The 8,211-nt window shown below is 34.4% G+C and overlaps 1 pseudogene; it reads left to right on the top strand.

Annotated features, from left to right (window-relative positions):
- The first annotated feature begins 4,502 nt into the window (after window positions 1–4,502).
- Window positions 4,503–4,996, top strand: LOC143405139 (dnaJ homolog subfamily C member 24 pseudogene; annotated as a pseudogene).
- Window positions 4,997–8,211: the final 3,215 nt, after the last annotated feature.

An 8,211-nucleotide genomic window follows, 5' to 3' on the forward strand; every position in this document is an offset into this window, starting at 1 on the left:
ACCTGGGCCGCACGCATGCCATGCGAGTGCACTACCACTTGAGCCACATCCACAGCCCTATTTTATGTTTTTTTAAATGCTATTGTAAATGAAATTATTCTCCCAATTTTATTTTTAGACTGTGTGTTGCTACTATAGAAATACAATAAATTTTTGTGTATTAATCTTGCATTCTATGAAATTACAAACTTATTCATTAATTTAAATGGGGTTTTTAATGTGTTCCTTGGTATTTTCTACACATAGGATCATGTTTCCTACAAACAATGACAGTTCTACTTCTTCCTTTCTAATATGGATTTGTTGTTGTTGTTGTTGTTTGTTGTTTTCTTAGTAATGAGAATTTAACCTAGGGTTGTTTAACCAATGAGCCACATCTCTAGCCCTTATTTAATGTTTTATTTTGAGATAGGGGCTCTCTAAGTCCTTAGAGCCTCATTAAATTGCTGATGTTGCTCTCAAACTTGGGATCCTCCTGCCTCAGCTTCCCAAGCATGCCCCATTGTGCCCAGCTTATTTAAATCCCTACAACCTTCAATAAAATGCAATTTACTGATGATATAGTACCTTGGAAGTGGTAACAGCAGATATCTTTGTCTCATTTCCATTCATAGGATGAAAATATTTTATTTTTCCATATAAGTGTGATGTAGATGTAGATTTTTTTGTAGTTACCCTTTATTAAGCTGAGGATATATTCTTCTATTCTGAATTTGTAGAATTTTTTTTTGTTTTTAATCATCAGAAGATGTTAGATTTTTTTCAAATACTTTTCCTGCATTTTCTAAAATTGTCATGTGTTTTTTTGTCTTTTATTCTGTCAGTGTAGAATATTGCACTCATTGATTTTCATTTGTTAAGCCAATCTTGTGTTTATGGGATGAATCCCATTGGTCATAGTCTATAATTCTTTTCATATATTGCTGGATTCAGTTCAACAAGTTTTATACTCACATTCATGTAAGACATTGGTTTATAGTTTTCTTTTAGAGAGGACCTTTTCTAGCTTTGAAACTGAAAAAATACTGATCTCATGGAATTGTGAAGTAGTCTTTTCTCTATTTTTTGAGTTTGTGAAGGATAAGTATTCTGTCTTCTTAACTACTTGGTAGAATTCACCAATAAAGACATAAATACAAGGGCTTTTCTTTATGAGGAATTTTTTAATTGCTAGTTCAACTACTTATTTACTATCAATCTATTCATATTTTCCTTTAATTTTTTTTTTTACTTTTGTGTATGGGCATTGAACTCAGGGCCTCGGGGAAGATTTCTTCAATTAAACTATATCTCCAACTCTCAATCCATTCACATTATCTGTTTTTCTTGAGTCAGTTGGTAGTTTGTGTCTTTCTAACAAGTTTTTACACTTCATCTAGATTGTCTAATTTGTTGGCATAAAATCACTCCTTTTCATTTCTATAAGGTCAGTAGTGTTGTCTCAGACTCTTTCATCCTTGATTTTATTAATTTCAATCCTCCCCCCCTCCCACCACCATCTAGGTCAAACAGCTAAAGATCTATAAATTTTGTTGACCTTTTCAAGGAACCAATTTCTGGTTTCACTGATTGTCTCTGTTATTTTTCTTTTTCATTACATTAATTTGTTCTCAAATCCCTCAGAATCTAACCCACTATTACAGAAGTCTCACCTTTCCCTTTCTCTTACCATCTGTTAATCTGACTAGCTCAGATTTTTTTTAAACTTCCAAATAATTAGTGAAATTAAATAAAAGAGAGTCCTGAAATATAGTGTTGTCTTTGGGGATATAAAAGTAACTTTAATCATTCTCCAAAGGGCTTTTAAAACTCATGACCTTCCATATTATTCTCCTGACAAGTACAAAGCTTTTAAAGAATCTTTACACCCAATCCGATTATTCAGACAGCCTCCCCCAATCTATTTTACATAAGCAGTCCATACATGTGTCCTCTTATACTTCTATTTTGGAGAAGTTCTTTTTTTGCAATTTTTTGAGGGGTAAGAACATCTATCAAAAGTAAGCAATATATGTAATCTACAAAATTAAACATCTTTATGTTCAAATCCCTTTTCTCCCTTCCCCATAAATCCATCAAAACTGAAAAATAATAAGTAAATAACACTAAGTATACAAACTCCTTAGGGGAACCCATATTTTCTTATATACTTGTCTGTCATTCTGAGGGTCTGAGAGCTACTTATGAGGTCAATTTCTATCAAGTGCTTCTGCTTCAGACTGAAGAAGATATACAGAAATGAGTACTTTCTTTTTTTGAATTTTAATTTATTTATTTAAGGAACTCATACTTTTAAAAACATAATAACTTGACAACTGGCACCAGAAATATGGCAAGACAGAGTGATAACATGTCTGAGATGCAGGTTGTGAGCACAGATTATTTTTAGAAAGCCCTCCAAATGGCCAATGTTTTCCTAATAAAAACTTCAAAGAAACATCAAGACTACTTAGTAAAATTTCAAAATCATAGACTTAAATTTCTCTCTGGAAAAATGGCTCCTTATAAATCAAAAAAATTTAGTCAGACAGTTAAATGTTTTATGACCACTCTGGCTAATTTCTCCTCTCTTTGTTTGCCCCAGGAAGAATTTCTTAATGATCTTGATGTATTTTGCAATTTGACCAACTTTTTTTTTTTAAAAAAATGACTCTCATAACCTGCCTACCCCAATCCTGTTTCATAATGATGACAGAAGATCTGCATGCTATGAGCCAAATCTAGCAGGGTATTAAGACCAAATTCTGAACCTGGAAGAGGATTCTAGAATCAGAATCCTGCCTTGAGTCTAAAGGTACCTGAGGAAATACTGATTTGTCTCCACAATCTAGGTATTCTTGGGTTTCTGATCAACTTTTTGATTTTTCCCCTGCACATCCTTCCTGCTTTACTCCTCTTAGATCCTGTCCCGTGGGAATTGACTCAAGTTCTTTACTCCAATAGGGACACACTGCTTAGAGCCAAGACCTGTCATGAACCTGAAGCTGAGCCTCATCTCTGCCAATGAAATCAGATGGTGGACCACTTTGTGATGTAGATGACAACACACACACTCTCCCATGTCAATTTTTACTTCCATTTCCCTATGATCCCCACAATTTAGTATGGGACTGTTCACTAAAGCCACACAAATTCTGACTATAACCAGAGACAGTTTTAAGGAGCTGGAAAGCAGAGGTCTGCCAACTCTGCGGGGTGAATATGCTGATGTTTAGGAAAGTGAATGGACTGTTTTCTCCTGTGGGCTTTCAAAGCAAGTCAGGGAAGTCCTTCAAGCTATAATAGAGAACATTCACTTTTTACTGGAGAGGTAGTAATCTTCTACTACACCTAATCAACCCACGGAGGAGAAAGTTAGTTTAGAATACAGCCTTCTACTGTGCAAGATTAGGTTTCAATAGTAGCTACACATGTGTAACCAAGCTAGGCACTGGCCCAGCAAACTAATCCCAGAATGTAATCAGGGAGGTAGGATTTGCTTGGAGTAGAAGCTGGAAGGAATTAATGACAACTCATGAGTAAAGGGGGTAATGCCAGGAAGAATGGAATACAGTGTAGGGACAGAGCATCAGGCAACAGACTGCCTACCCTTCCTGCTGCTCTTCAGCCCTTCCCTGGCCAGTGCTTTATTTGTGGAAGCCTGGCATGTGATGGAGTCCTTCAGTAGCCTTCAAAATGAAAGAGGCATGGCTGAAATCTGAAGGGAAATGTCCCTGACAGCTATCATAAAAGGCAAGCCCTTAAGAAAAATTTTGCGGTGAATTTTCCAAAGAGGAATTTGTGTGTCTGAATGTCTCTTAATGAATCTGTCTGCTTCTTTCTTGAGTGCTAACCAAGTGAACATCTGCATGACAGAAGACTGAACAAGATGCTCAGTGGAAGCCTTCAGGGGAATACTGTTAATTGAAAGTGTTTTTGTCCCTCTAAAAAACAAATCTGGATCAACAAGGAGTTCATTTTGTTTGTAGTGAGAGACTTAGCTCTATGCCAATAGCTCTCTTTCATTAAAGATAACTTAAGAACTGCCTTGGTGTGGGAATTCCAAAAGGCATTTCCTTCCATTCCTGTTGTGTTATTCCAGGTGGTTCTGTGTTGTGTCTGTCGCATGTCTGTATGTTCCTTCCTCTGTGAGCTATTGTGCCTTTTGTCTTTTACATTCTCATGCAGGTACTCGGACAGGTAGGTATTATGCGTCTCAGCCTTTCTCTCTTTAAACTGCTTGCTAAAAGTCTCATTTGAAACTGAGCAAATAGCAAATGCTCACAAGGTAAGCACTAGGCAAAATGAACTTTATAAAATTGCCCCCTAGCGAACGGATGAAGTTTTCTATTACCGTGAAAGTTCCTATCAGGAACTGAAAGGGATCTGGTAGATCATGCAATCACCATGACAACCTCATGGCAGAACACCTTCCGCTTAAATAAATAGTGAAAATGGGCTTTTTACTGGTTCCTAGTCCTAGCCGGTATCCGAGAGCGGGCAGCGAGCGGGCCTCCTTGGCTGTGTGAAGTTGGCGGATCTGAGAAGACCCACTTCTTGTTTAATGGATGATGGCATTTGAGCAGTTACCAAAAAAGGATTGGTATAGCATTCTGGGAGCAGACCCGTCTGCAGATGTGTCAGACCTAAAACAAAAGTATCAAAAGCTCATACTGATAAACAAAGTACAGATGTGCCAGCAGGAAAAGTGGAGGAATGTATACAGAAGTTCATCGAAGTTGATCAGGCCTGGAAAATTCTAGGGAATGAAGAGACAAAAAAAGAGTGTGACCTGCAGCGGCATGAAGATGAGCTAAGAAATTTGGGCCCAGTAGATGCTCAAGTATATCTTGAAGAAATGTCTTGGAATGAAGATGATCATTCTTTTTTTCTGAGTTGCCGATGTGGTGGAAAATACCGTGTTTCCAAAGATGAAGCAGAAGAAGTTAACCTGATTTCTTGTGATACATGTTCACTAATTATAGAACTACTTCATTATAGCTAAAATTGTTGACTACTATTGGAATACTTCAAGTGTATATTCAGACATGATGATGAGAGGCCATTTGAGCATTAAGGAAATGGATTTTTTTTCTTCCCTATTATTTGCAAAGAAACGATAAGATTATCAAGCAGAGATCACCTACATTTAAAAAGATTAATGTAGTTATTTATATGTACTTATAAACTGTATTTACATTGCCATAAAAAGGACTTGAGTTATATTTTATGGATTCCCATCTTAAAACCTTTGTTTTCTCCTTGATAAAACATAAGAATTCTTTTTCTTAACATAAATATGTCTCTTATTGGGAAATATTATCATCATATTCCTTTATATTTATAAAGTGTCTAACTGATAATGTTCCCAACAGGTTACAGTTATAGGCCTATTTTATACCTACCTCAAATTCTAGTGTCATTATAATTAAATTAGAATCTCTATGAACAATATGCAATCCCAGTTCTCCCATAATGAAGGCTGAATACGAAGAATAAAAAATGTGAAGTGACAACTAGAAAAATAGATTTGGAATTAAGACTTGGCTCCAGTCCTGGCCTTCTAGTTCTAAAATTTATGAACCTCACCGTCTTCAACTTCAAGTATAATTTAGAATATGGAAGCTTTAAAAAATAGTCTGAAATTGGTACATCCCTTTCCTTTTTATTTCAAGGTGTTAAGATTTGGTGTTGATTGCCATATTTGTGAATAAGAACCATTTTATTGCTGGTATGATGGACTTTATAAAGTATTATTGCCTACAATAGCCTGTAAATGTCATATTCTTAAAGATGTATTTTTCTATACATTTAATATTCTTGTACAGTCTAAATCAGAACTCATTTAAAGAACTTGACAGAATCTCTTATGGGATCACCTAAACTTTTTTACTTAACTTCAAATGAGTGAGTCAAGCATATAACTTAGAAGCTTTTTACTTAGAATGAACTCCTGATGTTGCAGATTGAACTTATAAATAAGAATAGTTACTATTCTGACTTACTTACTATAGCTGAAGTATAAGGCACTTTCAAGAAGAGTAGATTATTTTCACTTTACTTATATAAGACAAAAAATTTGCAAGTGAGGTACAGTCATTCAGGTCCTCCTGCAAATGTTTTATATATAACATAAAATTTAGATGAAACACTGATCTTGGGTTATACTTATTTTTACACAAATATTTTGAACAAGAGTTTGCAGAATGGATTGCTTTTCTTTACATTTAACAAATAACTAAAACTTAGCAGCAAATAGTTTATTGGTTAAGTACATGGTTTCAACTGCAGTAATAAATTCACTTGAACAGGAAACAGTAATCAAGTCAAAAGAATAAATGCTTGCTAATTATCAGAAAATCTGTGGCCATTTGGGCTGTCTCGTAGAAATCCAAAATCACTCAGAGGCCAGATCTGTAAAATCAAAATGTGATTGAAGAAAATTAATAAAAGTGATGTTATATAATCATTATTCCCTTCTCCTTTTCATCCATTTTCTCTATGCTAAATAGTTAAATGCTTATCCTTACTTATCAGTCAAGAACAAAAATTTCTGCATCAGAATAAGATTGTATAACGAATTAGAACAAATTACAAAATTAAGAAAAATTTTAAAAAAGGGTAAGACTTAGAAAATCACTTGTACGTATTTAAATGTTGAGTTTGGAACATTCAAATATACAAAAAATTCTCTGTGTGTATTTATGAATATATATGTCTGTTACATCTTGAACCTAAAGTTTTTAAGTTTTATGTATTTGAATATAATAATTGTAAAGAATTCTGGAAATTATCCAGTTGCCCCAGATACTCATGTGTTTTTCTTATTATTTTCTTATTATTGCTTATGATTAAAAGGATCCAGAAAAATAAAAAAAAAAAAAAGAAAATGGGCTTCTTGGGATTTGAGGTGTTTCAAATCAACTCTGCATGTTTTAAGAAAAATGTAAATTTCTGCTCTTCTTTTCATTGAGAAGCTATCAAACTGTAAGATCCCATTGCTGCTGAAAGTGCTCTTTTTCTTTCTGCTATATATTTTTTATACTTGGTATATTAAATTCTAATCTGACATTTCTCTTATTATGACACATACATGATCCTCCCAATTTATTTGGAAATATAAGTATATCAACCCTGGTGGCATTGGTCCCCTCCTCCCCAATTTGACCAATTTGTACATGGAAAGTTTTCTAAATTTTTATTCATTTGTGGAGATCATAAGTTTTTCCAGACAATTTTGAAAGGATAGGCTCTAAGATACTTCAGGAAGAGTTATAGTAGCTGGCTCTCATCTTAAAACAAATCTTATCAACTATCTGGGCCTGTTTCCTCATACTTGAAGTGGGCATATATCTTTTCAAACCTCTTCACATAGGAACTCTTAATGAAAGAAAAAACTGAGTATCTACTCTCTGAGCTTGAATCTTCTGTTAAAATCCTGAATTTTATTTTAAATCTCATTTTTTTCTTAAAAATGCATGTATTTTGCTACATATTCACAAGTTGTATAGCAAAAGGACATTTGTTCCAATTTTCAAATTAAAATTCAAGTAAGCTGTACCTGTTTGTTTACTCAATGACTTTATGTGCCCCTGGTGCAGAGTAATATTGCTCAGGTTAATTTGCATGAGTCTTTCTATAGCCATTCATTATCATCCAGCCAACATTGGCAGAACAAAAACCCTATGCAAGTATATGGTCAGACTCTGGTCTTAGATCAGGGTGCTATATGTCACCATGATCCTGAGGCTGATTATTTTCCATATTCATGGCATTATTCAGTGAGGATTCAGTAACTGTTCACTGAATTGATGACCTGGTTTCTGATTCCCCACACCACAAAGCGTGATTTTCAGATTGTGACCCCTGGAAAGTTAGAGGCCTTTAGTGGCAGCATCTTAATCTCCACATGAAGATCGGGGCTTGGAAGAGAGATTGAGTTTCTCTAGTCAGAGCAATTTTGGCTTTATCTGCTTTATGTATAGATATTTACTTAAAGCTTTGATTTTTGCAGATGTCCTTTATCTAGTCAAGATGTTCTATTTCTAGATCTTTGAAAATTTTGACCAATAATTGGTGCTGAATTTTCTGGAATGCATTCCCCAAGTATTGAGATTATTATATATATTTCAAAGTTTTTTTAATATAATAAATTATAATGATTTTTAAAAAAATATTAAACCAACCTTGTAATCCTGGGGTATATGTATTATCCTTTGTATATATTGTTGA

This window comes from Callospermophilus lateralis, chromosome 7 (assembly GCF_048772815.1).
Source record: "Callospermophilus lateralis isolate mCalLat2 chromosome 7, mCalLat2.hap1, whole genome shotgun sequence".
NCBI classification, from domain to species: Eukaryota; Metazoa; Chordata; class Mammalia; order Rodentia; family Sciuridae; genus Callospermophilus; species Callospermophilus lateralis.